At 47.8% G+C, this 22,183-nt stretch overlaps 1 protein-coding gene across 4 annotated transcripts in view; it reads left to right on the plus strand.

Annotated features, from left to right (window-relative positions):
• Window positions 1-3,564: 3,564 nt before the first annotated feature.
• The window catches only part of FZR1 (fizzy and cell division cycle 20 related 1), a 42,100-nt gene continuing 23,481 nt past the window's right edge, over window positions 3,565-22,183 (plus strand). For 2 of the 4 annotated variants that reach the window (XM_075903279.1, XM_075903281.1), the window contains exons 1-2: window positions 3,578-3,723; window positions 10,075-10,258. The gene's annotated coding sequence lies outside the window, so the exon portion shown is untranslated. Of the gene's footprint in view, window positions 3,724-10,074; window positions 10,259-22,183 lie in introns of all 4 variants that reach the window. The other 2 variants (XM_075903278.1, XM_075903280.1) reach the window with 2 other exon arrangements.

Here is a 22,183-nt window from a genome sequence, read left to right on the forward strand (position 1 = left end):
AGCTGAAACAAAATACAGGACTATGTGGCACTTTAAAGATTAACAAAATGGTTTATTAGGTGATGAGCTTTTGTGGGCCAGACCCAAAGCTCATCACCTAATAAACTCCTCTCTCTAGTGGACCCAGAATTTGGGAAAGCATGGGTTAGAGTCTTCATGCCTCTGACGAAGTGGGTCTTTGCCCACAAAAGCTTATGCTCCTACACTTCAGTTAGTCTCTAAGGTGCCACAGGACTCCTCGTCACTTTTGCAGATTCAGACTAACACGGCTACCCCTCTGATACATTGGTTAGAGTGTGACAGTGGTAAGATCATGCAGCTATATATTAGGAGCTGGGACATCTTGGTGGTTCTACCTCACATGGATTATTTTTAAATGAATAAACTCATTTTTTAAATGAATAAACTCATTTTCCTGGCTGAGAATTAGACCCCCTTCCCTCCCCTCCATCCCCCCTCATTATTAATCAGCAAGGCTGAGGCATTGGCTGTTTTTTGGTAGCCAGTAGTAGGCATCCTCACAGATGGGTCTTGAGTAGGGATTTGAATTTGAATAACTGCTAGAGATTGAGTAACAGTCCATTATCAAATATGGAAACCATACTGGCTCCGTTTATTGATCAGAGCTCAAAGGTGATTTCCATGCTCAGTGTAATGCTAGCAGGTGTCAGAAACTATTGGCCAGTGCAGCTACTTTGCTGTAAAACCAAGTTGGTGTTCCATATAAATATTTCACCCCTCCTCACCCACATACATTTACCAAGCCCAGTAAGGGGCACAACCAGTCACTGGCTATTTTGATCCAGAAATTCGTCATCTGGGGACTGCGAGGAATACTAGCTGAGCTCTGCCCTGGGCCTTGTGCACTAACGCCTGCTGGGAGAGGCTGATACTTGAGGAGCTGAGAGCTTTCACTAGACACCACTCTTATATCCTTCCGTTTAGCACCTACTGCGGGCAATGTCTGCAAACCAGTGCTGTGAGTTCCCTCATAGCTAGCACTTTTATCCCACTCTTTGGCTATGTCTAGACTTCAGGCTTCTTTCGGAAGAAGCTTTTCTGGAAGAGATCTTCCGAAAAAACTTCTTCCGACAGAGAACGTCTACACAGCAAAAGTGCATCGAAAAAGTGATCTGCTTTTTCAAAAGATAGCATCCACACTGAATGGACGCTATCTTGTATTTAAGCTGTCATTACTATGGCCACAGGGCACCTGTGCTTTTTCCTCTTTCCTTTTCTTTCGAAAGAATTCCCTTCCAAAAGAATTCTTTCGGAAAAAAGCCTTCTTCCTCATAGAAGGAGGTTTACCAATGTTGGAAAAGCCCCTCTGTTCTTTCAATTTTTTTTCAAAAGAACGCAATTGCAGTGTGGATGTAACTGGAGTTTTTTTCGGAAAAATGACTGTTTTTCCAAAAATACTCTGCAGGGTAGACATATCCTCAGGCTATGTCTACACTGGTGGCTTCTTGCGCAAGAACATCTTGCGCAAGGGGTCTTGTGCAAGAGGTCTTGCGCAAGAAAACGTCCACACTGCCATGTGCGAGCTGTGCTTTTGCGCAAGAGCGCCCATGTCAGTGTGGACGCCCTCTTGTGCAAGAAAGCTCTGATGCTCATTTTAGCCATAGGGCTTTCTTGCGCAAGAAATCCCTGCCCAGTGTCCACACTGCCCTCTTGTGCAAGAGCTCCTGCACAAGAGGGCTTACACCTGTTAAAAAAGAGCGTGGCTCTTGCGCAAGATGCCCTCTCTTATGACGCTGTACTGTAAATCTTCTTGCACAAGAGTGGGCGGGCAGTGTGGACGCTCTGTGGATTCTTGCGCAATAACGGCCATACTTACGCAAGAAGCCGCGAGTATAGACATAGCCTCAGTGTAGCTTCCTGCTGGAAAAGGATAGTGGTCTAGTGCAGTCCTTTGCTGCCTTCACTTCAACTCCAATCCCATACAGCACCTCCTACTGGGGGAGTCAGAGACACATAACTGTGAGTTTCCCTAGCTACCCTGGAGTTGGAGCAGTAATCTCTGCTGGCTGCTGAGTGTACTAGTGAAAGCTAAGCCCAAATTCCTAAAATACAGGCTATTCCGGGTCTCACTGGGAGTATCTTGGAAATGCAGCTAATAATCTCTCAAAATCACTATAAAATTGCCAGCGTTGGCAGTCCAGCAATTCTTATATGCTTCCAAGCTCTCAGGAAAATTTGCTTTGACACCAGATACTAAAACTGTGCCAATATGAACTTTTTCAGAGCACATGGGATGAAAAGGTATCCCATCCCTTTCATGTTAGATCATTAGATAGTGTCGGGGACTCTAACCCAGATGGCTTCAGTTCGTTGTCTGACCGCAAAGAGACAGGCAACACCAGCAAGGTCTAATCACAAAGCTCTTTATTGAAGAGTGCACATGACAGTAGAGAGCAGCCTGTCTCTACCGAGAACCAGCCCCCGATTTCTATAACAAGTGGGGTTATATAGACAGTTCCGTCGCGTCATCGATTATTCACTTAAGCAACCCACCCCCCCTTTGTTAGTTAGAAACTTCTAGCATGGATGCATACCTTGGCAAGTGTACAAGGTGGCCTTGATACATTAGCAACTTTCTTATTAAGACAGAAGGCAAGTACCAGACAACGAGGAGACAGGGAGTTTTCTTATCAGTTCCTTAAGCAAGCTGTTCAGCTCAGCAAGTACAAAAATGCAGCTGTTCGCTTATCTCATGCCCTTGCTTAACTCATGTCTCAAATTTTGTTTAGGGACTACCCAGAACCCTTTGATGGACTCTTCTCGGTCTGTCTTAGCATAACCGCCCTAGGCTCAATTTTCTGTGGCCTAACAAAAGACATGCACGATAAGACATTTAAAGAGACTAAGGTGTTCAGTATTGCTGCACATTGGATATAGCTGTGATGGAAGGGTCTTTTCTGAGTCTTTAGGCTTCACTCATTTTCCCCAATTTTTCTCTGCAACGCTGAATACTACAAACTTACGACAAAAAGAGAAATTAATACAGCTGAGATTTTCATGTCAGCATGTGACAGCAGAAGTTGGCCATTTAGAAACAAATCCAGTATTGTGAGTTGCAATACAGCCACCAGAGCTGATAATCTGGGGCTCTATCATGCAAAGCTGGTGCCTCTTGCCACAGGTAACGGCTACGTCTACACTGGCCGCTTCTTGTGCAAGAACTCTTTCAGAAGAGAGCATCTACACAAGCCCTGGGCTCTGCTTTTATACATCAGGCCCACCAGGAGCTCTGACATCATGACTGCCACATGATGTCACTAGGCGCCGCATTACGTCACCGCCGTCTCGTGGTTGCTGTAGCAACAGCACCATGGCAACCATGACAAAATGCATAATAGCTCTCAATGGGCCACCCCCCCATCCCTGCCAGCCCCCAAATCGTGTCGAGGCCCCCGCCCTGAACGCCAAACTCCCTAAACTTCCCCCTCCCACCTCTCATCCCCGGACTTTAAATGGAGGCCCTGCCTCAGCCGGGCCCGCTAGGCCTCAGGGGTTGCTATGGGCAACGAGCGCATCGCCTCCTTCCTGTATTGATTCGAACGGAGCGAGGGCAGGCGCTCCCGTGATGCACCGCGCGGGGAGGGGGCGGAGCCGCGGGCAGCGCAGGGGCAGGGCAGGAGCGGCCGCCATATTGGGGAGCGCTGAGGGCTGAGGCCGGCGGAGAGTGACAGGAGGAGGCGGAGCAGGAGCCGGGCTGGCCGGGTCGGTGAGGGGCTGCGTGCGGCGGGAGCTCGGCCGGGGGGCTCTGGTCGGGGGGGGCAGAGGGGTCTAGGGCCCCTTTCCAGGGGCTGGGGGGCTCTGGTCGGGGGGGGCAGAGGGGTCTAGGGCCCCTTTCCAGGGGCTGGGGGGCTCTGGTCTGGGGGGGCAGGGGGGTCTAGGGCCCCTTTCCAGGGGCTGGGGGGCTCTGGTCTGGGGGGGGGCAGAGGGGTCTAGGGCCCCTTTCCAGGGGCTGGGGGGCTCTGGTCGGGGGGGGCAGAGGGGTCTAGGGCCCCTTTCCAGGGGCTGGGGGGCTCTGGTCGGGGGGGGCAGAGGGGTCTAGGGCCCGTTTCCAGGGGCTGGGGGGCTCTGGTCTGGGGGGGGCAGAGGGGTCTAGGGCCCCTTTCCAGGGGCTGGGGGGCTCTGGTCTGGGGGGGGCAGAGGGGTCTAGGGCCCCTTTCCAGGGGCTGGGGGGCTCTGGTCGGGGGGGGCAGAGGGGTCTAGGGCCCCTTTCCAGGGGCTGGGGGGCTCTGGTCGGGGGGGGCAGAGGGGTCTAGGGCCCCTTTCCAGGGGGTGGGGGGCTCTGGTCTGGGGGGGCAGAGGGGTCTAGGGCCCCTTTCCAGGGGCTGGGGGGCTCTGGTCGGGGGGGGCAGAGGGGTCTAGGGCCCCTTTCCAGGGGCTGGGGGGCTCTGGTCGGGGGGGGCAGAGGGGTCTAGGGCCCCTTTCCAGGGGCTGGGGGGCTCTGGTCGGGGGGGGCAGAGGGGTCTAGGGCCCCTTTCCAGGGGCTGGGGGGCTCTGGTCTGGGGGGGCAGGGGGGGGGGGTCTAGGGCCCCTTTCCAGGGGCTGGGGGGCTCTGGTCTGGGGGGGCAGGGGGGGGGGTCTAGGGCCCCTTTCCAGGGGGTGGGGGGCTCTGGTCTGGGGGGCAGGGGGGGGGTCTAGGGCCCCTTTCCAGGGGTTGGGGGGCTCTGGTCTGGGGGGGGCAGGGGGGGGTCTAGGGCCCCTTTCCAGGGGGTGGGGGGCTCTGGTCTGGGGGGGGCAGAGGGGTCTAGGGCCCCTTTCCAGGGGGTGGGGGGCTCTGGTCTGGGGGGGGGTAGAGGGGTCTAGAGCCCCTTTTCCAGGGGCTGGGGGGCTCTTGTCTGGGGTGCGTGGGGAGGGTTCCCAGGCCCCTTTCCAGGGATGGAGGCTCTGGTCTTGTGGGGGTGGAGGAGTTTGGGGCCCTTTTCCAAGGGGTTGGGGGGCTCTGGCCTGGGGGGGGGGGGGGGTGGTGGATACAGGGGGCTCTGATCTGTGGGCTGCAAAGGGTGTTTAGGTCCAGTTTAGCTCCTTTCCCTACTTAAAAAATGGTTCAGCCTGGGGGGGCTTAGGGCTCCCATGGAATATGGGATGAAATGAGAGGGGCCCCAGCAAGCATGATGTAAGGGGTCCCCCAATTTTCTTTTAAGTGGCCAAGCTTGGAGCTGACTCTGGACACTGGCTGGCAGATGCGCATAGGACCTCTGTTCAGGGTGGCTTTACACAAATCTGCTCCAACAGAGCTAATGCAGGGCTCTCAAACTACTCCCAAAGTACTAATTTAAGAATTAAAAGGGACCGTGGAAGTTCTCATCTCTTTAGGCAATCCACGAGACTTTTGGCTATAACATTGCACCGTGTATCTGAAGGCTTTCTTTAACCTGTGCTTGTTTTCCATACCCATCAACTGCTTTTGAAAGTGTTTTTTGGCAAGTGGTTTGTTGTCACTAGCAGTCAAACCAATTTAAGAAGAGGCTGATTTTGACTAGTGTGTTAACACTATTTTCAAACATGGTTCCTTCTATATTGAGCCTGGGACCCAAAAATTGCTATCTTGCATGTTCAGCATCTTTTGTGAAATGAATGAGTCCAAGTGCTGGTGTGACCAATGTCCCTAGTATCAGCACAACAATGTACAAAAATATCAACACATTTGGTGCTGACTGTCAGTTTAGTTGGCTATCTCAGCAGAAAGACCAAGATTGCTGCTTCTACTGAATCAATTGTACAGAGAAATAGAGGAATTTTCTCCAGAATATCAAGTCAGCACCATATAAGATAGGCTTAAAATTAATCTTGCTTTAAAACAATTGAAAAATTGCCATGCTGGAATATTTATTAGTCTCCATAAGAACGGCAGCACACCTAGGCTGCATCTAGATTGGCATGATTTTCCGGAAATGCTTTTAACGGAAAAGTTTTGCGTTAAAATCATTTTAGGAAAAGAGCGTCTAGATTGGCACGGATGCTTTTCCGCAAAAGCACTTTTTGCAGAAAAGCGTCCGTGCCAATCTAGACACGCTTTTCCGCAAAAAAAGCTCCGATCGCCATTTTCGCAATCGGGGCTTTTTTGCGGAAAACAAATCTGAGCTGTCTACAGTGGCCCTTTTGCACAAAATTTTTGCGCAGAAGGACTTTTGCCCGAACGGGAGCAGCATAGTATTTCCGCAAGAAGCACTGATTTCTTACAGTAGGAAGTCAGTGCTTTTGCGGAAATTCAAGCGGCCATTGTAGACAGCTGGCAAGTTTTTCAGGAAAAACGGCGGATTTTCCAGGAAAAACTGGCCAGTCTAGACACAGCCCTAGTGTTCGATTTGCTTGACTGCATGCATGGGTCTTCTGTTCCTCACTTTTCTATTTTAATCATACCCATTATTCAGAAGAACTGATCTTAAAATGTACTTCAAGAATCCACATGAATCCTTGAGGAGATGTATGGTGCATCCATGTTTCTAATAGGGATGAAAGCGACTAGTCAACTAGTCTCTTCTCCCCCCCCCCCCCCCACCCCCCCCCCCCCACCCCCACCACCCCTTGCTGCCTTTATCAGAGCTGGGCTGGTCGCTAACCCCACTGTGGCTCCTCTACTTATCGACTAGTTGATGGAAAATCCATTGACTAGACAATTAGATGATTAAACTAAATCTAACATCCCTAGTTTCTAAGGCAATAAAATGTAATATACATACATGTAAACTGAAACAAAGCTGATAAAATTCTATTTGAGGCTTCCCTACTAAGCCAATGTATGTCAACCTGACTTGGAAAGCCTCAGAAGTGAAAGGGTAATTCAGTTTCTTTGGTCTCTTCAGTTCTTAGTTTCATTGACAAAACTGCTAACAGCTGTGGTAATTGTGATAGTAGTGTTTATTAGGTGAACACTTTGGATAGTTCTATGAAAACGTCCATGCAGTGTGCAGCGGCAGTTGAAAAGGAAATAGGATGCTAGGAATTATTTAAAAAAGGGATCGAAAATAAGATGAAAAATATCTTACTGCCCCTATATAAAACTATATTACGCCCACATCTTGAATATTGCGTACAGATGTGGTCTCTTCACCTCAAAAAAGATATTTTGGCATTAGAAAAGGTTTAGAAAAGAGCAACTAAAATTATTAGGGGTATGAAACAGGTACCATATGAGGAGAGGCTAAAGAGACTGGGACTTTTCAGTTTAGAAAAGAGAAAACTGAGGAGGGATATGATACAGGTATATAAAATCATGAGTGGTGTGGAGAGGGTTATTTACTTTCCCCATAATATAAGAACTAGAGGACACCAAATGAAATTAATGGGTAGCAGGTTTCAGACTAATAAAAGAAAGTTCTTCTTCACATAGTGCACAGTCAACCTGTAGAACTCCTTGCCAGAGGAGTCTGTGAAGGCTAGGACTATAACAAAGTTTAAAAAAGAGCTAGATAAATTAATGGAGGTTAGGTCCATAAAAGGCTATTAGCCAGGGGTAAGGAATGGTGCCCCTGACCTCTGTTTCTCAGAGGCTGGAGAGAGTTGGCAGGAGACAAATTGTTTGATCATTGTCTTCGGTCCACCCCCTCTGGGGCACCTGGCATTGGCCACTGTCGGCAGACAGGATACTGGGCTAGATGGACCTTTGGTCTGACCCAGTATGGCCATTCTTATGTTCTTATCTGGGGTAGTCCCCAGCTGACATATATCCATGAGCCACTCAACAGCCATCAGAAGGTAACAGTACGGTGTCATCAGCCCGTAGGCTGTACAAGCAACTTAAATGTAAAAGGCTCAATCAGTAGCTGCTTTGAGTGATTGCTCATGTCCATTCCACTTAGCTGTGTGTACACCGCATGCATGATTGTCTGAAGACTTTCCCTTAGTGGTACCTGTTGGGCTGGCAGGAGAGTCCCTTAGAGTGGTGCCTCTGTGGCAGCACATATAGACCCTTGCCAACCTTCCTCACCTTTAGTTCCTTCTTACAGCCTGTGACGGTTGGAGTGTCTTGGTCCTTGCATTCTGAAGGCACCTTTTCTAGAGGTCTTTGAGTGTATCTATAGTTCTTGGTGACAAGTATCAGAGGAATAGAAGTGTTAGCCTGAATCTGCATAAACAATGAGAAGTCCTGTGGCACCTTATGGACTAACAGATTTATTGGCGCATAAGCTTTCTTGGGCAGAGACATGCATCTGACGAAGTGGGTCTTTGCCCATGAAAGCATATGCTCCAATAAATCTGTTAGTCTATAAGGTGTCACAGGACTCCTCGTTGTTTATATAGTTCTTGTAACTTCTTACCTAATTAGTCTGTGGGGATCATCCCCACTCCTCCTTTCTCTGGAGCAGGGCATATCTTGGTCCCAGGGCTTTAAGCCTGGTAATAAGTGCTCAAAGCCTATGCCATGTAGTTGTCCCTCATGCCTTCTTAAAGTGCTTGGGAGAAAGTCACCAATCTGAAGTGTAAGATCTGTAGTGGCTTTACGCCTTGTACTAAGATTATGAGGAACACTCATTTAAGGCTCCTTCTCATGAAAGCAGCACTTTGCCCGCAAACAGCACCTCTGTGCACAATGCACTAGCCTCAGTCTGGGACCCCTCAACACCACAGAGGGACCATGTTAGAGAGCATTGGCCTTCCCAGACACTGAGACCCAGTGCTAGGATGTGGCACGGATCCCAGTCTCTAGTTCCTTACAAGAAGAGGAGGGCAGAGAGGGGCTGCTCTTCATCTCGGCATGCTGAGGGAATGTGTCTACAGTCGGGATACTCTTAAGTCTGCTGTACCGTGGCACTCCTGTTTACTCTGGCTGCCCATTGAGTCTGGTATGGATGGACTCCATGTCCTCTGGCTCTGGGGTGGCAGAGCTGGTCCCTTTTGAAGTGGCCACGGATCAGATAGAGCTGACTGAGTTCCCAGACCCTGCCCCTCAAGGCTCCGGTACAGCACTCAGACATAAGCCACAGCACTGTCTGCAGGGGCAATGCTGGCTCCATTTACAGCTCCTGGGGAGAGAGACCCATGTAACTTCAGTAGCATTGACTTCATGCCAGCACCGAAGCCTCCCATAGCTTGGCATAGGGGCAAGCTGATCATGCCGAGTCAGCAATTCTTACAACATTGCTCCCTGTCATCGTTGACCATGGTGCCACCCTGGTCTTCTTCAGAGTACTCTAGAGTCTTACACCTACAGTGCATCACTCAAGGTCCTTGCAGCAGTCACAGCACTGCACCATGGCCAACTCAATGGCAGGGCAAAAGGGATAGAACATAGATACTTTGTGCCACACTGGGGGCAGGAACACCTCTTTACTCAACACTGCCAGGGACTGTGGTGGTGGAAGCAGCCAACCGCAGGGAAATCAAGGACAATTGGAACCCACTCCAAAAGCCAGGGAGCCAAAAAAGCTAGACCTTTTTGGCTGCAAGGTCTATGCAGTAGGGGGTCTCCAACTTTGCATCACTAACCAAGAGGTGGTGCTCATAATTCATGATCATCCCTGGACAAGTTTATGGAGTTGCTCCCTTCGGACTTTTGGCAAGAATTTGCAGCCATTGCAGATAAGGGGAAAAGTGGTTGCCCGCGCTTCCTTCCAAGTGGCTTTAGATTCAGTGGATTTTGCTACCCACATGATGGCCACCACCATAAGATCCTTGTTGCAGGTGTCAGGCCTCCCACCAAAGGTCCAGAACACTCTACAGGGCCTTCCTTTCAATGGGGCTGGCCTTTTTCTGTACAGACCGAATCCAGGTTACATAGCCTGAAGGATTCCAGGGTGACCCTCAAATCCTTAGGCATTCATATCCTTGGCCTGCAGAGGAAACCATTCACGCCACCTCCCCATGCAGAAGGATGGGCTCTAGATCCTTCTTAGGCCAAGGGACCAGGTCCTCCATAAGGACCAGTCCCAAATTGGGGTTTTGAAAGTGCACCCAAGACACAATTCCAGTCCGTTCCCTGGTTCAGCTTCCCTTTGTGAACCGCTTATCCCGTTCCTCCTGTGCCTGGGCCCAAATTATGTCAGACCACTGGGTTCTAGGCATACTCTGTTCTGTTCTTCCATAACTCTTTCCCTGTTTCTGGATCTCATCACCCAGGACCAAGGTTAGCTGTGTCACCTCAATCTGGAGTCTCTCCACCTCATGGCTTGGAAACTCCCTGGCTGATCTGGGCTGAATGCTGATGCTCTGAATCAGTTCATGAAGTGCTACTGGGCAGTAGGAAACCTTCCACAAGGTTTACTTATCTGTCCAAGGCTACGTCTACACTGCAGCAACAGAGGTATCCCAAAATAGCTATTCAGTGTCTTTTGAGCACACCTGTTATTTCAAAATATAATGGGCTCGCTATTCCAACGTCCCTGTAAACCTCATTCCACGAGGAGTAAGGGATGTTTTGGAACAGCGATCTATTTAAAAAGAAATCTTTGTAGACCGTGCCAGATTTCGAAATAAGCTAGTTTGAAATAACATCTAAATAAGATACACAATTTGTGTAGCTCAAATTGCACATCTTACTTTAACCTATGGTTCAGTGTAGATGCACCCCAAGTGGAAGCACTTTTCTATTTGGTCCCCACAGAAGGGGATTCCTCCACAGCAAGCTCCAGTCACTGTCCTCTGGATTATCTGTTGGATCTAAGGTGACAGGGTCTGGCCACATATTTAGTCTGGTTCACCTGGTGGCCATTTCTGCCTTTCACCAGGGGGCACGAGGGAAATGGATCTACACCAACCCATTAGTAAGCTGCTTCATTAAAGGTCTAGACAAGTTGTACCCTCACATATGCCAGCCTTTTCTCCCTGGGACTGGAACCTGGTTTTCACAAGGCTCATGGCTCCACAGTTAGTCATTCACAACATGTCCCTGCTACACCTGTCGTGGAAAATAACCTTTCTTGTGGCTGTTATGGGTGGATGTGGGGCTGCACTCGCCAGCTGGGCCCTCTGGTTAACTGATTACCAGATAAGCATGCTGGTAAGATTAATGCTTACTGGGTAACTGATTCACCATTAAGCCTTTCACATCCCTAGTCCATAGTCACATCGTCTTGATTGAGAATCCTGCCTCCCCAGTTCTCACACAGCTTCCTCCTCCCTGTGACCTGCATTGTCCCAGAGAAACACATCTATCTCTGGTTCATAGACAGTGTTCAGTATGTGATTCTAATAATTGCTTTGAAAATTAGTAACCAAGGCTTAAACTGGCATCGAACCTAGGGATGTTGGTGTGTATCCATGTACGTACATGATAAGCCTGGGCTCATCAGTTAATTGTAATGGTTACATGCAAACCCCCACTCCCTTGCTGCCTCTCACAGAGGCAGCAGCATAGCGGGGAGAGCAAGCAGGAGCTGGTACACACTGGAAGCTGGCACCCACAGAGCTGCCTGTTTTCCCCCTTTTACCCTCCCCTCCAGCCCTGCTCCCACAGAGGCAGTAGCATGGGGTGAGAAGGCGGGAGCTGGTACTCATGTGGAGCCAGCTTAGAAGCTGGCACCTTGTGAACACTAGCTATCACCTGCCCCCCTGTGTGTAAACACGTAACTGCTAAAAATTTCAGTGGTTACGTGTTTACACAAGTTAGGGATGTTAAAAATCATTTATCAAAGCTGACTGGGAGGCTGTGGAAGTACTTGAGTATGGGCTGTGTGTAGAAGAGATTGCCAGCAGGATCATATGTTCTGATTTCAAATTCAGCTTCAAATGCAGTGAATTATGAATTCTAGAGTGGAGCAGACTGATGTGTGGATCTCTGTGGCCAATTTCTTGTCTCTGGCTAAGGAACGACATTTCCTGCCAAGCTGGAGATGGGGTAGGGATTTTTACCTACTATGCTACTTAGTTAGCTGAGGTTAGTGAGGAATCAAGCAGGACTCTGAGGCTCTATGCCATTTTGAATTAGGGATGTTAAAATGTGTTTAATTGTGTAACTGCTGAAAATGTTAATGGTTGCACACAAGGTACAAGCAGCTGCTGCCTGCACTGCTGTCTCTGTAATGGGTGGCGGGGAGCTCTGTGTGTAACAGTGCAGGTTAACTGATGAGCCCAGTGAACAGTGTAAATAGTTACTTTCACATCCCTACTTTGAATGGGGACTGAGAGACTTTAACAAAAGGTGGAGACACTTGGGTAATTCTTCAAGGTGTTTCCCCTTTCAGAGCAGCATTGCTTTGCTCTTTGCTGAGTGCATTGCAGAGCTGACTTGTAGGCACAACGATGTTTCAGTAGTGGTTATTTCACCAGTTGCAAATGAGATGGGCAGCTGAATGTCATCTGCGTACCATGGACAGTTGAGCCCATGGCATCTCGCTATCTCAGTAAGAGGAGAAGGAGGGGGTATGGATTGTGGGTAGAACCCTACAGATACCTGCGTTATTTCCATGGACCATGTTTGCAAATTGGCTGCTGATAAAACTTTGTATCCACTCACTATATTTTGATACAGTGTGTCAGGCTACAGAGAAGTCCAGCACTGTGGGCACAGAAATATTGCTTGTGTCCATGGCCATAAGAGCTGTCTCTGTTGCGTGCTGGTTGTGAGGCATTCAGGGTGTTAGCTGATGTCACTTGTGGCTGAAGCTTGTTACTACTTCTCTCTTCCAATGTGCTGTTGTGAATCAATTAATTTATGCTGAAGCCTGGGGTATGCAGTAGGGATGTTTAAATGCATTTAAGTAAACATGTAACCAGCTTTTAAGCTGGTTCCCCATGTGAGCGCCAGCTCCTGCCTGCCCCTTCCCCACATTGCAGCGCAGGAGTCGGGGGTTGGAGGCAGGTGGGAGCCGGAATAGGCAGGAAGCTGGCTTTTGTGTACTGGCTCCCAGGGAACTGCCTGCCTCCCTTGCTGCTGTCTCTGTTATCAGGGCGGGGGCAAGGGGAGAGGTGGGAGCTGTTACACACAGGAAACTGGCTTTGTTGGCTCCCCGCAAAGCACCAGTTCCCACCTGCCCCCCAGATGTAAATGTGTAACCGCTAAAAATTCAGTGATTACACATTTACACAAATACATGATTATTAACGAGTTGAACCTTGCTTTGTGTGACATTAAGTAAATCACTTAACCGCTTTCCTACTCAGTTTTCCTCTCAGTAAAATTTGGGAATCTTATTTTGCTGGAAAGCTCTTTAAGAGCTTCAGATGATATTTTGTATTTCTTACTATTTATACTATTAAGCTATCGTGAAGCACATTAGTCCAAGCTCAGAGCAGCTCTTCTGTTCTTGAGTAGATTTTTTTCAACTTGGTTTTACTATAAAAATTCTCAGCATGTAAACTGTAAAAATGTTTCTCTTGAAGCTATAAAACTATAAACTGAAGAACAGTGCATGTTGTGCATATATTCAGTGGGTTAGATTGGTACTAATTAAGCAACTATTAACCAAGTAGGGATGTTAAAACTTCTAAAAACATTAACCGTGTAACCAATTAAAACAGGAGATTATCCGATAAGCATCACTTGATGTGTTAACCAGCTAAACTTTTACATCCCTAGTTCCAAGGCTGACCAGCTGTGTATATGAAAAATAAGAATTGAATTTACTGGTGGCATTATTCTAACTTTTTTCTGTTGTTGCAAAAAAGCAAAAGCAAAAATAGATAACTTCAACTATTTGAAAAGGCTCTTCTTTGAATTAAAATCTGACTAATTTCATTTTAACTGTGTTCAGCAAGACAAAATATGGAATAATATTCTATAGTGAAAGAAATTGAATTATGATCTTTTTTAGAATCTTGGTTTTTTTAGATCAGGAGAGAGAACGTTGATACCAGTTTAACTAGTTGACAAAATAGTTGCATTTATTTGGATGCTGTTCTATTTACAATAGAACCTCTGTGGCCGGCCCTCCCATGGGGGGACAGGGAGAAACAGGGGACAATGATTTAAAAGGGTCTGGAGCTCTAGGTCGCCACCACTACAGCAGAAACAGCAGCAGCCCTTTATATTGCCACTGGAGCTGTGGGCGGCATGTACCAAGAAGTGATGAAGGGCAGGCTGGGGGAGGCTAGTCCCACCCTTGCCGTCCAATTCTCCACCCCTTCCAGGAGACCAAAATAATGCCCCCCCCCCCACACCTTATCCAGGATCTGAGGAAGTGGGTCTGGCCCACGAAAGCTCATCATCTAATAAACCATCTTGTTAGTCTTTAAAGTGCTACATAGTCCTGTATTTTGTTTCAGCTACACCAGACTAACACGGCTACATTTCTATCACCTTATCCAGGGTCTGGCAAAGTCTGTTGACCAACCTGCAATCTTCCTCTATTTATTGTTTCTCTTTGTAATTAAAAAAATTCTAGACACCAGTAATTAAATTCAAACATCTGGTCTTAAAATAATGTTACAGTTTCAATTTTAAGCTTACACAAGCTGGAAAATTATATAGCTGAACAAACACCATGAGCATTTTTTACCCTGGTGCAGCATTTTTCTCTTCTCCCTTCCTTTTTAAATGTGGTAAGTCTACTCTTTTTGTTATGAAAGTGTATCGTAAAATGTACAGGATATGAAATATGACTGAGCTACTGTTGTCACAACCTTCAGTTTGGAAACTTCTTCACTGAGTCCCAGGTCTTACAAACTTAAATTTACTTTTTATATTTAACTTGCTATAAAACTGACACATCTTGTGTGTTACCAATGATTTGAATTAAAATGCTCAACAGCTTCAGTAGCATGATTACAAGTAGGTGGAGATATCTTGTGCTGGTTTTCCCTTATAGTTGTATTGCTGCACAAACAGATGTTAGTCCCATTTTTTCCTACTAGGTAGTGCGATGTTTTTCCTGAAATTCTGGTTTTGAGACTAGAGTAAAGGGGTTATAAAATCTTTTGAACATACTAAACCAAAAGTAAGATTAAAGGGACAATGTTAATATAGAGCAATGAGAAATGCAGCTTTTAAAATCTCCTTTTGGTACAAGTAACGCTGAAGATTACAGTAAAGGAAAGGTTAATGTAACATCCATCTATGCAGAAGAGATATAAACTCAGTGTTGTCAGATGCAGGCAGTCAGGCTGCTTCTTCTATGTGCTTCTGTCCAAAAATCTCATTGGAGAAATTTTTTACTGGAAAATGTAATGATAAAATTACACAATGTGCAGTGGAACTCAAGGCAGACATGGTACCTGGAACAGCTCTGAATTATTTTTAAAGTGACTAGATTTCAAGTAAGCAGTGTCCTAGAATGTGGGTAATATATTTCCAAAGAAATCTTCTGCAAAGGCTTTCTAAAAACAGCTATCCTAGTCAAATGTTTGTATTTCAGTAGCAGTAAAATGTTGGGGTTTCCAGTAGGGATGTAAAATCCCATTTCCATTAGTTAATCAGTTAATCAATTAACCAGTTAAACATTATGTTTAAGAAGGGGGACTGCTCAAACCCTGCCCACTGTGGTCAGGCGGAAGGCCCCCCACCCTGCAGGGGCTGCTCCAGCCTGGCCAGAGCAGCCTGAGCCTGGTACATGCCAGCTGCATCCGGTTAACCTTTCACATCCCTGGTTTCCAGTTTTTGCTTTGGTGAGTTTCAACCTGAGGCTTTATCTACACTGGCAAATTTTCTTGAGGGAAAAGTGTCTTTCGTCAAGAACTGCAGCAGAACTTTTGTCATGACAAATGACTATTTTGAAGACAAAACTTCTAGTGACACGAACCTTTTTTTCTTTTCTTTTCTCCTCCTTGTGGTTATAAACATCCAGTGTAGACAAATGGAGCCATGTTGTCACTGATTCTGATCTGGGAGAAGTGGCCCACAATCAGGGATGATGCATGAGGGAGGAGCTGAGGGGGCACATGACCACCCCCAAATGCCATGGGTGGAAGAGACAAGGGGCCAGAACCTCTGGGAGTCCTGGGGAAATAGCAGGGGAATCCTGCACCTACAGCAGGGGTCGCCCTTTCCTCCCCCACCTGGTGTTCTTCCTCATCACTCGCACTTGTCCACAGTTCCCAATCAGCCCCTCTGATCAGCAGTTTGATTCCTGCCCTGCAGCCAGATGACCAGCTACTTTGCCTGTCTCCTTGCAAGCCTCATGACATGTATATCCCTGAACACCTGGGCATCCCGTTCCCCACGTGCTGGCTCAGCATGCAGTGGTCTCATGGCATCTTCAGAGATGCCCATATCCGGCCATCACGCCAAATGTTCCCCCATTTGAACTGTTGGAGCTGTTAGATCTGATCAGTGTATGGGGAGAGGAGTCTGTTCAGTCCCAGATGTGAGTGATCCATAGGAACTGGGACACCTGCACGGAGTGTGCCATGTTTGTCTTCCTCCCAGAAGAAAGAACAGATTTCATCTGCACTAAGTGCAAGCTGATCGCCATTTTGGAAGAAAAAATTAGAGGACTGGAGGCCTAAGTGTTGACCCTACGCTCGATCAGAGAGGATGAAGACTTCCTCCATGGAAGGCAGCATTTAATCCTTCAAGCACGGCAGGCGAAAGAAGCAGAGAGGGCAGTAAGAGACCAGGAAGAGAACTGGTAGCCTGTAACTTCTAGAAGGGGAAAAAGGCCAGCACAGGAATCCCCCAATGCTATAGAGGTAAGCAATCGCTTTCAGGCTCTCTCCACAGGCTCTGCAGTGCTGAATGTTTTGGAAGGGACCTCACAAGGAAGAAAACGGAAGAGGACACCATCTACTGGAAGGCATGGGATGCGTAGTCCTAGGGATGGGGGTTCCACGGCCACCACCCCCAAAAGAAAACGATGGGTGGTGGTGGTTGGGGACTCCCTCCTAAGAGGGACTGAGCCATCCATCTGCTGTCCGGACCCGGAATCTCGAGAGGTGTGCTGCTTACCGGGAGCTCGCATTCAGGATGTGACTGAAAGGCTTACCAAATTGATCAAACCTTCGGATCGCTACCCCTTCCTGCTTTTCCATGTGGGAACTAACGATACGGCCACAAATGACCTTGAGTGGGTTACTGCGGATTATGTAGCGCTGGGAAGAAGGATCCAAGAATTTGGAGCTCAAGTGGTGTTCTCGTCCATCCTCCCTGTTGAAGGGAAAGTACTGGGCAAGGATCGTCTAATTGAGGAAGTAAATGCGTGGTTGTGCAGATGGTGTCGCAGAGAGGGCTTTGGTTTCTTCAACCATGGGACTCTGTTCCGGGCACAAGGATTGTTAGGAAGAGATGGGATCCACCTAACCATGAGAGGAAGGAGCATCTTTGCGGGCAGGCTTGCAAACTTAGAGAGGAGGGCTTTAAACTAGGTTTGTTGGGGGACGGTGACCAAAACCTGAGGGGAGTGGGAAAGTCGGATACCGGGAAGAAATGCAAAGAGGAATGAGCAACAAAGGGGGACCCCTGATTCGAATGGAGAAGATAGGGTGATCAACTGGTTACCTGAAGTGTTTGTACACTAATGCGAGAAGCCTGGGCAACAAACAGGAAGAACTGGAGGCCCTGGCCCAGTCCAAGAAATATGATTTAATTGGGATAACAGAGACTTGGTGGAATGACTCGTATGACTGGAGCGCTGTCATGGAAGGGTATAAACTGTTCAGGAAGAACAGGCAGGGGAGAAAAGGAGGAGGAGTTGCACTGTATGTAAGAGAGCACTATGATTGCTCTGAACTCCAGTATAAAGAGGGAGAAAAACCTTTTGAGAGTCTATGGGTTAAGTTTAAAGGAGCAAACAACAGCAGTGATGTTGTGGTTGGTGTCTGCTGCAGGCCATCGAATCAGGTGGATGAGGTAGCTGAGGCTTTCTTCGGACAACTGAGAGAAGCTTCCAGATTGCAGGCCCTGGTTCTCGTAGGGGACTTTAATCACCCAGACATCTGTTGGGAAACCTATACGGCAGTACACAGGCAATCCAGGAAGTTTTTGGAGAATGTTGGGGATAACTTCTTGGTACAAGTGCTGAAGGATCTGACATGGGGCCATGCGCAGCTTGCCCTTCTGCTCACAAACAGGGAGGAACTAATAGGGGAAGTGGAGGTGGGTGACAACCTGGGAAGCAGTGATCAGGAGATGGTAGATTTCAGGATCCTGACCAAAGGAAGAAAAGAGAGTAGTAAAATACACACCTTGGACTTCAAAAAAGCAGTTTTGACTCCCTTAGAGATTTGATGGGTAGAATCCCCAGGGATGCTGACATGAAGGGGAAAGGAGTCCAGGACAGCTGTCAGTATTTTAAAGAAGCCTTATTGAAGGCACAGAAAGAAACTATCCCGATGTGTAGCAAGAGAGGCAAACATGGTAGGAGACTAGATTGGCTTATAGGGGAAATCCTTGGTGAACTTAAGCACAAAAAGGAAGCTTACAGAAAGTGGAAACTTGGACAAATGACCAGGGAGGGGTTTAAATGTATAGCTCGAGAATGCCGGGGAGTTATCAGGAAAGCGAAAGCGCAAATGGAATTGTGACCGGCTAAGGATGTGAAGGATAACAAGAAAGGCTTCTACAGGCATGTTAAGAAGAAGGTGGAAGAAGGTGATCAGAGAGGGTGTGTGGTCCCTACTGGTTGAAGGAGGCAACATAGTGACAGATGATGTGGGGAAAGCTGAAGTACTCAATGCTTTCTTTGCCTCTGTATTCACGGACAGGGTGGGCTCCCGGACTAATGCGCTAAGCGATGCAAGATGGGATGAAGATGGACAGCCCTTGGTGGGAAAAGAATAGGTTAGGAACTATTTAGAAAAGCTAAACGTACACAAATCCGTGGGCCCGGACTTAATGCATCCAAGGGTACTGAGGGAGTTGGCAAATGTCATTGAGGAGCCTTTGGCCATTATCTTTAAAAAGTCATGGAGGTGGGGAGAAATCCTGGATGATTGGAAAAAGGCAAATGTAGTGCCCATCTTCAAAAAAGGGAAGAAGGACAATCCAGGGAACTATAGGACGGTCAGTCTTACCTCAGTTCCTGGAAAAATCATGGAAGGGATCCTTAAGGAATCCATTTTGAGGCACTTGGAAGAGAGGAAAGTGATTAGGAATAGTCAGCATGGATTCACAAAGGGAAAGTCGTGCCTGACCAATCTGATTAGCTTCTATGATGAGTTTCCCTCTGTGGACGTGGGAAAGTCAGTGGATGTGATATACAGGCAGTCCCCGGGTTACATGGATCCGACTTACATCGGATCCCTACTTACAAACGGGGTGAGGCAAACCCGCACTAGCTGCTTATCCCCAGCAGACCAGGGAGACGCGAAGCTAGCGCCCCCCCTCCAGCAGACCAGGGAGACATGGAGTGGCTTTTCTCAGCAGACACCTCAGCTTGAGAATAAAGGACTGAGGGAAGTGAGGTGTGGGAGAATAAAACTGAGCTCTGGAGTAATGTTTGGCTAGAGTTTCCCCTACAATATGTACCAGTTCCGACTTACATACAAATTCAACTTAAGAACAAACCTACAGTCCCTATCTTGTACGTAACCCGGGGACTGCCTGTACTTTGTCTTTAGCGAGGCTTTTGATACGGTCTCCCACAATATTCTTGCCAGCAAGTTAAGGGAATGTGGATTTGATAAATGGATAGAAAGATGGCTAGAAGGCTGGGCCCAGCGGGTAGTGATCAACAGCTCGATATCAGGATGGTGGTCGGTTTCTAGCGGAGTGCCCCAAGGTTCGGTTCTAGGAACAGTTTTGTTCAATATCTTTATCAATGACCTGGATGAGGGGATGGATTGCACCCTCAGCAAGTTTGCAGATGACACTAAGCTAGGGGGAGAGGTAGATACGCGTGAGGGCAGAGATAGGGTTTAGAGTGCCTTAGACAAATTGGAGGATTGGGCCACAAGAAATCTGTTAAGGTTCAACAAGGACAAGTGCAGAGTCCTGCACTTGAGATGGAAGAATCCCAAGCATTGTTACAGGCCGGGAACCAACCAGCTAAGTAGTAGTTCTGAAGAAAAGGGCCTGGGGGGTTACAGTGGATGAGAAGCTGGATATGAGTCAACAGTGTGCCCTTGTAGCCAAGAAGGCTAATGGCATATTAGGCTGCATTAAGAGGAGCATTGCCAGCAGATCCAGAGATGTCATTATTCCCCTTTATTCGGCTCTGGTGAGGCCACATCTGGAGTACTGTGTCCAGTTCTGGGCCCCCCACTACAAAAAGGATGTGGACGCATTGGAGAGGGTCCAGCGTAGGGCAACCAAAATGATTAGGGGGCTGGAGCATATGACCTATGAGGAGAGGCTGGGGGACTTGGGTCCGTTTAGTCTACAGAAGCAAAGAGTGAAGGGGGATTTGATAGCAGCCTTCAACTTCCTGAAGGGAGGTTCCAAAGAGGTTGGAGAGAGGCTGTTCTCAGTAGTGACAGATGACAGAACAAGAGACAATGGTCTCAAGTTGTGGTGGGAGAGGTCCAGGTTGGATATTAGGAAAAACTATTTCCCTAGGAGGGTGGTGAAGCACTGGAATGGGTTCCCTAGGGAAGTAGTGGAGTCTCCATCCCTAGAGGTGTTTAAGTCTCGGCTTGACAAAGCCTTAGCTGGGTTGATTTAGTTGGGATTGGTCCTGCCTAGAGCAGGGGGCTGGACTTGATGACCTTCTGAGGTCTCTTCCAGCTCTATGGTTCTATGATTCTATGACACTTTGTGTGAAAAGGGGGCATGCTGCAGTGCAGAATGAAGATTAAAGAATGGAGACAAACCTATCCTAAGCGCCTTGGAGCGAACTGGTGCTCCAGTGCTTCACCAAAGACTTGCCATTTTTTGAAGAGCTAGTCGCTATCCTTGCACCTTCCCTGCCAAGAGCCCTGTGGATACTTTGCACTGCGTCTGTGCCTTCCATGGAGGATTTAACCCAGGGGACAAAATAGTACATGAGTAGGATGAGGATCAAGGTCTCCCACTGGAGTTGTCAAAAACCGTTCCTGGCTGCCAGAAACACTCCACTGCGGATTGGTGTAGCCAGTCTGAGCAACTGTTTTCTGTGGAGCAGGAGATGAGACACAGGGTAAGTGGCTGTGCCTTGTGGAGTGCAAGGGCTGAGGGCATGGAAAAGTGGGGAGCTGGTTGTGTTTTGTGAGTCCTGCATAGCTAATCCATATGGCTGAGCAGAACATTTGTTTGCTGTGATCTCAGTGGAATCTTGCAGAGGGAGGCGATCAGAACTTTTAGAGAGGTACTTGTAAAATTTCTGCCTCAGATTCCATGGCAGTATAGCTTTTGTCCCCTCCTCTATTGTGGGACACTAGCCTGTACCGTTCATCAATCGCTCCATAGGAACCAAAGCGGAACATAAATGGAGCAAGGTAAAAGCCACAAGCCTGGAGAAGCTGTGCTCTGGTCTCCTTGCTTACTCTGAGCAGGAAGATGTCGGGGTGTTACTTGCCTGTGGAGAAGAGTGGCATAATTTAAACTATGTTCCTCCAAAGAGAATTTTTTTAGCCCTGTCTGGAATTTCTGTTGTCTGTATTAGCCTAGGTTATTGGTTAATGTTGTTGATTATATGCATTTCCCTCACCCCTTCCCCCACCCAGAGGCAGCAAGGGGGGAGTAGGAGCTGGTGCTGGTGGGAGCCAGATTAAAAGCCAGCCCCCCTACCCAGCACCGGCTCCACGGTGCTGCGTGCCCTCCTACCTCCCCCTCTCCCCCCCCCCATATACACACAACTAAACACCATGGATAAAAAGCGTGGCCTTGGCCTTGGCCTGGCACCAAAACTGTACCAATGTTGGCACCAGGCGAGATGTGTTCCTTGCAAAGATCAGCAGGAAAGTGAATGGGAAAGGAGTCTGTCAGTGAAATGGTACAATATATGACTCGGTGCTAACAGGCTCATTTTTGTACATTATGCTGAATAGAGACCTTAGCAGCCCCTCTGCACATTGCCTTGGAGAAGTTGCAACAGATAAGGCAATTACCTTAGGAAAAGCAGGGAAGGTTTGATTCATGAAGTGTTTTCAATCAATACAAATGCTGAATACAGCAAACTCCGCCCCCCATGTCCTCACATTCCTTTTTCCTCTCTGGGAGTTGTCATTTTCCCAGGCACTCCACCCCCTCCCAACTTTGATTATGATGCTTGGACCTAATCACATTTGTGAGTTGTAATCCTTTGCCAGTACCTCCCTTACCAGCCCTGGGGGTACTTTATTGCTTTTCAGTGCACTGTTTTCCTGATGAATAAAGGCACACTGTTATAATGGTTCAACTCTTTTATTTACTGCTCAGTAATCTCACAGATCAATCACTGTGATCCCAGGTGCAGGCTTTGAAAGCAAGATGTTGTGTTGGGGGGAGGTGCTTTAAGAAACT

The sequence above is a fragment of the Pelodiscus sinensis genome, chromosome 19 (genome assembly GCF_049634645.1).
Source record: "Pelodiscus sinensis isolate JC-2024 chromosome 19, ASM4963464v1, whole genome shotgun sequence".
In the NCBI taxonomy this organism is placed as follows: Eukaryota; Metazoa; Chordata; order Testudines; family Trionychidae; genus Pelodiscus; species Pelodiscus sinensis.